The sequence below is a fragment of the Jatropha curcas genome, chromosome 3, assembly GCF_041381405.1.
Source record: "Jatropha curcas cultivar XTBG-Jc1 chromosome 3, XTBG_Jcur_1.0, whole genome shotgun sequence".
In the NCBI taxonomy this organism is placed as follows: Eukaryota; Viridiplantae; Streptophyta; class Magnoliopsida; order Malpighiales; family Euphorbiaceae; genus Jatropha; species Jatropha curcas.
In genome coordinates, this window is record NC_143153.1 from 17,855,327 (window position 1) to 17,863,516 (window position 8,190).

Below are 8,190 nucleotides of genomic sequence, written 5' to 3' on the forward strand. Positions count from 1 at the left end.
CTTTCTTTTCTTTTTCTTTTTCTTTCCCTTGTTCTTTCTCATCCTCCTCATCTTTCTCATCCTTTATTTTAATAAATTACTGTCTAATTTTGACACACTATGACACTTCTTTTTTTTTTCTAGATTTACTCCCAGAAACTTAAAAATAAGAGTTAGAACCATTCCATAAGGCATTTTTTTGGATTGCTCACCATTTTGTCAAAAATCGCATAGCACAAGTTGAAAGGCTTTTTCTCCACTATGTGCCACATCAAGCAAAGTTCAACTTGATTCACGTAAGTGAGAGACCCACTTTTGGGATAAATATAATGCAATATCAGTTTGTAAAGCCATTTCATGTTCTCTTGAAGACCAGAACAGGCAATCCTTGGTTGTTTCTCTACAGGTCCTTTCTTGGTGATTTTCTTAACAAATTCATCCTTTTTATACAAATCTAACTTATTAGTCTCTTTAATTTTAGTTGCCTTAGACCCAGCATTAGGTATTTTGAAAATTCTTCCTAGGTCAGCAATGGTTAAACTCTAATTTCCCCAACCAATTTCACAGAGAGAGTATCAGAATTGGTTCCCCTAAGAGATCCATAGAATTCTTTAACCATAGTCTCATAACAAGGTTTATTAATTTGCAGAAATTCCATCCAACCTTGAAATTTATACAACTCCCCAAAATTAAACTCAGATTTCTCAAAGAACATCCAATCAACTATATAGGAATGAATGAGAGAGTTGGGAGACAAGATCGTTTTACCTTTGCTTCAAGAGAGATTTTCTTTTTGGTTGTCTTCCCTTTTTCTTTGCCTTTCTTCATTTTTGATTTTCCTTTTTTCCTTTACAAATTGGACTAAGATAGAGATTTTAGGAGATATGGTTCTAGTTTCTTATATTTCTCAGTTAGTTCAGCAAGAAGCTTTAATTCTTTAGTGGTCATGGTTTCTGAGGAAGAGGACGAATCTAATCCAGACATGGTTTCTAGTTTCCAATTCAGAGAAGCTTTAGGGTTTAGATGAGAGAGAGAAGAAGAAAGAAGACGCTAATAAAGAGAGAGAGAGAGAGAGGGAGCGAATGATGTTTGATAGAGAGAAAGAGAAAATTTTAAAAAAAAATTATGATTTTAAGAGAAAGAGAAGAAGCTTTGATGGTTGATTTAATTGGGAGAGAGAGAAACTATCAGAAACATAGGAGAGAGAAAGAGGAAAATTTAATTGACAATTCAGAAACTTGAAAAAGTGGTTTTGGGGGGAAGAGAAACGTAGCTTGATTAGACTTTTTGATAACCCCAACAAGTGAAATAAAAAAATAATTGACACAATTAAAAGAAAACTATCACCACTTTTTCAAAATAAATGACATAAAAAAATAATAAAAAAATGATTTGGCACTGTGAACCCCTACCCCAAATATCAAAGCATGCAAAATGCATGGTGTCTAGGGGTAGAAATGCACGTGAATGTATGAGTCGCCACCTTGTTTAATTATTTTAGGGTAAACTAGGAAAAAACCCTAAGTGACCCCAATTTTAATTAACCTAATTACTAGATTAATTATCCCAATGTTAAGGCATGGTCTACGAACCCGAGGTGGATCCCGAGACTATGTCATGCTGATGAACTAACCAAAACAATGAATGCTTTGCAGGGTAAATGATGTAATTGGACCAATTAAATGTTTATGTGATTTCGACTTGCTGCTCGGGGTTAAATCCCAAATGTGCCTACGTACTTCCGTTTGAATGGAAGATCAAAGTCAACGTAGTTCGATAGGCCTCTTTTAGAGGGCTTTGAATGGGGATGTTTTATGCATGAGTGTGTGTATGCTTTGTGCATTTTGTTTAGGCATTTTGCCTGAAAATTGATTTTTAGGCATTTGATGCCAAAAGTGTTGATTTTAATGGCTTTTAGCCAAAAGATTAATTCAGGCAATTGTTGCCAAAAATGTTGTGATTTAGGCGATTGTCGCCAAAATGCTTGATTTAAGGCTTTTAGCCAAAAGATTGATTAATTTGAAGGCTTTTAGCCAAAAAAAGGTTAATTTAGGCAATCTGTTTGCCAAAAGATGATTATTTAGGCGATTGTCGCCAAAATGATTGATTTAAGGCTTTTAGCCAAAATAAGTTGATTAATTTTAGGCATTTTGCCAAAGAATTGATTTAAGCGATTTGTCGCTGAAAGTAGTTAATCTAGTTTATAGGCAATGTGTTTGCCAAAAATTGATTAACTGGATTGTAATGTAGGCAATTTTATTGCCAATAAAGACGTGTTTGAATTAAAACTTTTTAGCCACAATTATTGATTAATTGGACTTAAGCCAGATTTGTTCGAAATAAAGGCGAATATACCATAGCTATTAATTAACTAGGTATTTTAAGCCAATATTGTCAGATTTAGGCTTAAATACCACGATTATTTATTAACCGGGCATTTAGCCTAAACTTATTTATTTGAGGCAGTTTATTGCCTAAAGATGTCATGAATGCATTTATGCAGTTATAGAATTATTAGGAGTAGAAGAGAAGAATGTATGAAATGCTAAAATTAAATAGGCAGAGTTTAGTTCATGTACCTGATTTAATCGACGGCCACTTCTTAACTCCAGGTTAAGCTCCTCGTTAAGGGAATATTAATTAATTTAATTTTAAATGACCAAATAACAAAGCAAGAAAATAATAAAGCTAAATAAAAATGCGGAAAAGCAGTAAAGAATCGCAAGGAGCGTAAGGGAGAAGGAGCGTCCGTCAACACAGACTGAGTGAGAAAAACAGAAAGCCCAGAGGCTGCATTTATAAGGCAAATCGGACTGTTTCGGCGGCTGGGCCGCCGGTGGCCGGTGGGCTGGGCCGCCGGAGGCAGGTGGCCTTGGCCGCCGGGGACCGGCGGCTGGGCCGCCTGAATCCGGCGACTGCCTCCGGCAGCCGGAACCGCTGTGTCTGTGGCTTTGCTAATTTTTTGTTTCGGAGGCTTTTCCGGGAGTTCCGGACCTCCAAAAAATATTCCGGGACCAGTTCTGTGATCCTCGTGATTTTTCGGACGTTTCAAGTACCATATTGGCATACTTTCGGTAAACTTCCAAAATGGCCTTCGGTCCGGCCGGACTATTCACAGTCCGGGAAAACTGGCTCTTCGAGCCTCAAAAATTGGGTGTTCACAGTTGCCCCCCTCTGGCAACCATAAAAATGATTTATGGTTGTCGGTGGTTGTTTGAAACACAAATTTTGGAGGCGAAAATCTGACGCGTCCAGAAGACCCGCCTTTTGGCTATTTGCTTATAAATAGCTTGAACTTCACCATTTCATTTATTACTCACTCTCCACCTTAGAGAGCTCTCTCAAATCCTCTCAAGTTTCAAAGCTACAAGACCACCTTCCTCTATGGCTCTTCCAAGCTACAGCAGCGACGAGGATTTCCTCGCGTCTCTAGGGATTTCTCTCGACGAGGTCGATCTTATGGCAGACGCAGATACTCACGCCTCCATGACCGGCATCTTCGCCCAGGTGAGTTCCCTTTCACTTTTATGCATGCATATTATTTATTATTTGGGCCTTAGGCCGAATTGTGAATTTTTGGGCCTTAGGCCAAATTGTGATTTTTAGGCCTTAGGCCAAATTGTGATTTTTTTTTGCCTTAGGCCAATTTGTGAATTTTGGCCTTAGGCCAAATTGTGAATTTTTGGGCCTTAGGCCAGATTGTGATTTGTGATTTTTTGGGCCTTAGGCCAAATTGTGCAATTTTGGGCCTCTATGGCCAATTGTTGATCTTGGGCCTTAGGCCGAATTGTGAATTTTAAAAAATTTCCTGTGCTTACTGTTTTTATTAGTATGCGTGCTAGGGTAGAACTAAGATATTACCCTTAGTAAGGAACCGAGGAGTAACTCTTAGGTTGATTTACCTTTTAGGACTCCCGTATTAAATTGGATGTGGGTGAGAGTTCTGTGGCTGGAATTCCGCTCGAAATATTCGATCAAAACAGCCCAGTTGGCGCGATTATCCGTCCATCTTACCTGGGCTATCTGAGGCATTTTGACATGGGTTGGAGTAACTACAAGGAGTTATTGTGTGCCTTGGCTGAGAGGTGGTGGGATACCACCAATACTTTCCACTTCTCTTGGGGCGAGTTGACAATGACCCCTACAGACTTTTCTGTGATCTCCGGGATCCCTTTCGAGATTCGGCCGATCGAGCTATATGATGACTGGAGGATTGATATCTCCTCCGACCGGATGGTGGAGCTGATTGGGATAGACCTGCCTCGGCTGGTCGAGCCAGGTTCTGCTACCCCTGCTTTGAGCATTTCCAGATGCTGGTTATCCCTCCAGGCCCCTGGCATCTATGCTAGATACGGGCGGGGAGAGCTGACGGCTACTCAGGTGGCCCGATTCACTTTGTTGCTGTTGTTCGCTTCGACCTTTTGGTCCAACAGGAAAGAGAAGTTTAACCCTTCTATCTTGAAGAGTTTGGAGAATTTGGCCTATTTAGAGGAGTATGACTGGGCCGGTGCTATTCTGAGCGGCATTTATGACGATATGTGTGACCTGAGTCAAGGCCATGGCAAGCTTAGCGGGACCCTCTACTTTTGGGAGGTAATGTAAAGAACATTCTTCCTTTCTGTGTTTTTCTGTTTATCTTGATTTTTCTTTCTCACTGATTCTTTTTTCCGTTCTGCAGACTTGGGCATTCAAGTACTTTCCTTACACTCACCCAGAGTTACTCCAGACTGATCCCGAATCAGGGCTGGCACCTTCAGCTTGGAGATGGTACAAGTCAAACCTTCATCCCGTCCGGCGTAAGAAGTCGCTGAAGGAGCTGAGAGCCTTTTTTGATACTTGCCCTCTGGAGCAGGTATATGCTTAGTATTTTTGGATATGCTAAAAAAAAGATTTATTAACATATTTACATCTTTTATAGGCCGAAGTGGGGCTGATGACTGCCCGTTTATAGGGCTGGATTCAGGCTGATCCTGATTTCCAGCGGTCAGATGCCTTGTCTCAGCGGAGGGTGGTCCTGTCACACCCCATCATACGGCGATATTATTTGGGTGAGAGAGTGGACATTCAGATAAGAGGCTGTCGTTCTGTCCCTTATCCCCCCCCCCCCCCCGAGGATATGCGAGCGGGTAAACAAATGATGCTCACTGCGACTCATACTGAGGGTATCCCACATGTGGAGTTTATTATGGGAGGAGATTACGATGAGTTCTGTGGAATCTCTTTGATGCCACCCATTGGATCTCGGCTTGATAATCTCCAGAGGTCGGCTCCTTCCCAGTCGCTCGGTACCCGTTCTTCTCGGGCTTCGGGTCCCTCGACTAGGACTCCAAGGAGGAGGCCCATGACCGAGCCCACTTCTTCCACCCCGATTGAGAGGCCGTCGCAGGCCGGGCCTAGCCGGTTGGCAGGTCCTTCCAGGGCTCCCCGGGCTATTTTGGAGGCTACCGGGCCGCTTCACCCAGACCTGGCCAGTCTACGTCTTCCATACAGTATTTCTTACTTTGTTCTCAATAGCCCTCCGGCTCTTCGAGAGGTCTCCCTGGATAATGTGGAGCGCGCGACTCTTCCTTCCGAGAACATTAATGAGGTAAAGCCTGACACATCTCTCATAAAAAGGATTCATAAGAGATTTGATATTAACTTGTATTTTCCTTTGTATGGTTTCCAGGTTCCTGACGGGCTGGTCAATCAGATGATGGAGTTGGTTCTCGGGATGCAGCAAGAACTAGCTGCGGCCTGGACTCAGATAGCCTTTGATGATCAGAGGAGGAGGAGGCCCTGCCGCTGATAGATGCTAGATTTTCCTGCTTTCTTTGTTTTTCTTTTGCTGTATTTTCTGTACTGAATCTTAACTGTATTTTGTTGCACTGAACTTTATTTGTACCTGCACTTGATTAGTACTGAAAAGATATATATGCATGATTATGAAATAGGAGAAAGAAGAAAAAAAAGGATTTTGCTTCAACAAAACATCTCTCCTTTTTTTTTTTTTTTTTTTTTTAAACTGAAAAGGACCCCCTTTTTTTTTTGCTGGGAATTTTATCTCAGATCTATACATCAATATATATATATATATATATATATATATATATATATATATATATATATATATATATATATTTTTTTTTTTTTTTTTTTTTTTTTTTGAGGTGGCCGCCGGCTCGGGCCGCTACCTCCGGTGGCTGGGCCGCCGCCTCCGGTGGCCGGGCCGCTTGCGGGCTCGCTTTTTCTCTATTTAAGCTGCTTTTTCTGCTTTTTTTCTTCATTCACTCCCTTTTTTTTTCAATCCAACAAAAATCTAGTCAGTTTCTTCTCTCTTCTATCTTTTTCTTCCTTATTATTTTTTATTTATTATTTTATTTATTATTATTATTATTTTTTAAATAACAATAAATAAAAATAAATAAAATAAATAAAAGGACATGAATCCCTTCTACAACCATAGCATGCACAGCTGGACTAGGAGTCTCTCCAAATTTGAAAAGATCAATTTGGGGAGGTACGGTCTTTCTCCCGTTATTACTCTTAGGGGTGTAGTAATTGATTGGGATTTTTTACGGGCCTGTGTTAGACTTTGGGACCCGGAAGCCCACGTTTTTCGGTTTGGAGCCATGATGGAGGAGATGTGCCCTCTTTTCGAGGAGTTTTGTGCTATCATAGGTTGTGACCCCAATGCCCCTTTGGTCAAGCATGAGGTGAAAATTGGGTATGTTAGGTCTTTTGAAAACATGTTTCAGTTTAGCCGACCACAAGCTAAGGCTATGATTGTTGAAGACCAGAAGGCAATCCTATTGCCCCTGATTGACGAATTTTCAGAGGCTTGCCCAGATGACCCAGATCGGATGAGGCTGAGAATGCGGGCCCTGGTTTTCTGTTTATTAGCTGGCTTCTTGTTTAACCAGGACCCAGGTTTTGGGGATTTGCGTCTTTGTCCCATGGTTCGACAAATGGAGGATATGGACTGCATTGGCGGCATTGTGCTGGCTGAGACTATTAGGAGCCTTGACAGGGCTGCTTTAGGGTTTGATGACTGGACAGTTTCTCCCATCATTCTCCAGGTATTTCCCTTTGTTATCTTTCTTATCTTTTCCTCTCTTTTTTACTTTATTCCCTTGTAATAGAAAGGATCCATTACTCAGGTCTGGTTGAACGACCACCTTCAAGTGGTTGCTACTCCTACTCTCTTGCCCTATAATCCCACTCAGTATCGTATGCGGAGGATTTTGATCACCCACCCATCTACTGATTCATGGACTTCATGGCTAATTGAGTTGGGTCCAAATGAGATACTGTGGTTCATCTCCTGGTACAACATCACCCGCTTCATCCAGGTCAGCTTTCGCCATTCTCGGGTTTACCTTTTAGGCCTCACACACTATACTTGGTACTGCGCTTCGCGCGTTTTGTGGCAAATGGGGATAGACCAGATTATTCCGATTATGGATGACTTTTCAGCTGATTCAGCCATTACCCCGAGCGTTACCCGAGCCGTCCTTAGGGCTTGGGTTAGAGATCATCATATGGTTAGGCCTTTACCTAATCCTGCCAGTGTTCAGACTTCTCCTGAGTATCGGGCTTGGTTCATTACTGCTGTCTGGCCGATTGAGAGACCAAGGAGGACTACACTGCTGAGTGTACTCGAAGGTTGGGTTCAGGCTGACGCTGATGATGAGGTTGGGACTGGTGAGGAGATTAGGTTGGACAGAGTTTAACAGCTAGGGAAGACTCAGAGGATGTTGCCCTACGGAGGAGACAGGACACCTAGACTCCTATAGGCTTTTACTATCTTTCTCTTATTTTGACTTTTATTTGGCTTTTGGATTTTTCTTTGGATGTATTTTTTTTTTTTTTTTTGCTTTGGACTTGGATTTAGACTTCATTATTTGTTTGGACTCTTTTGCTTTATGCTTGACTCCAGATTGTTTGACTTTATTGCTTAAATTGAGAATGTCATTTGGCTTTTATGCTTTCCAAGCATTTTCCAACTTTATTTATTGAGCCCTAATTTTTGCCTAAGCCGCCCTTTCGGGTTTTCAACTTAGCGAGCTTACCCATTTTTTTCTAAGCCGCCCTTTTTGGGTTTTCAGCTTAGCGGGCCCCGACTTTTGCCTAAGCCGCCCTTTCGGGTTTTCGACTTAGCGGGTTTTTCTTTTTTTTTTTCTTTTCTTCTTTTTGCACTTTTTTTTTTCTTTTTTATTATTTTTGGCAAAG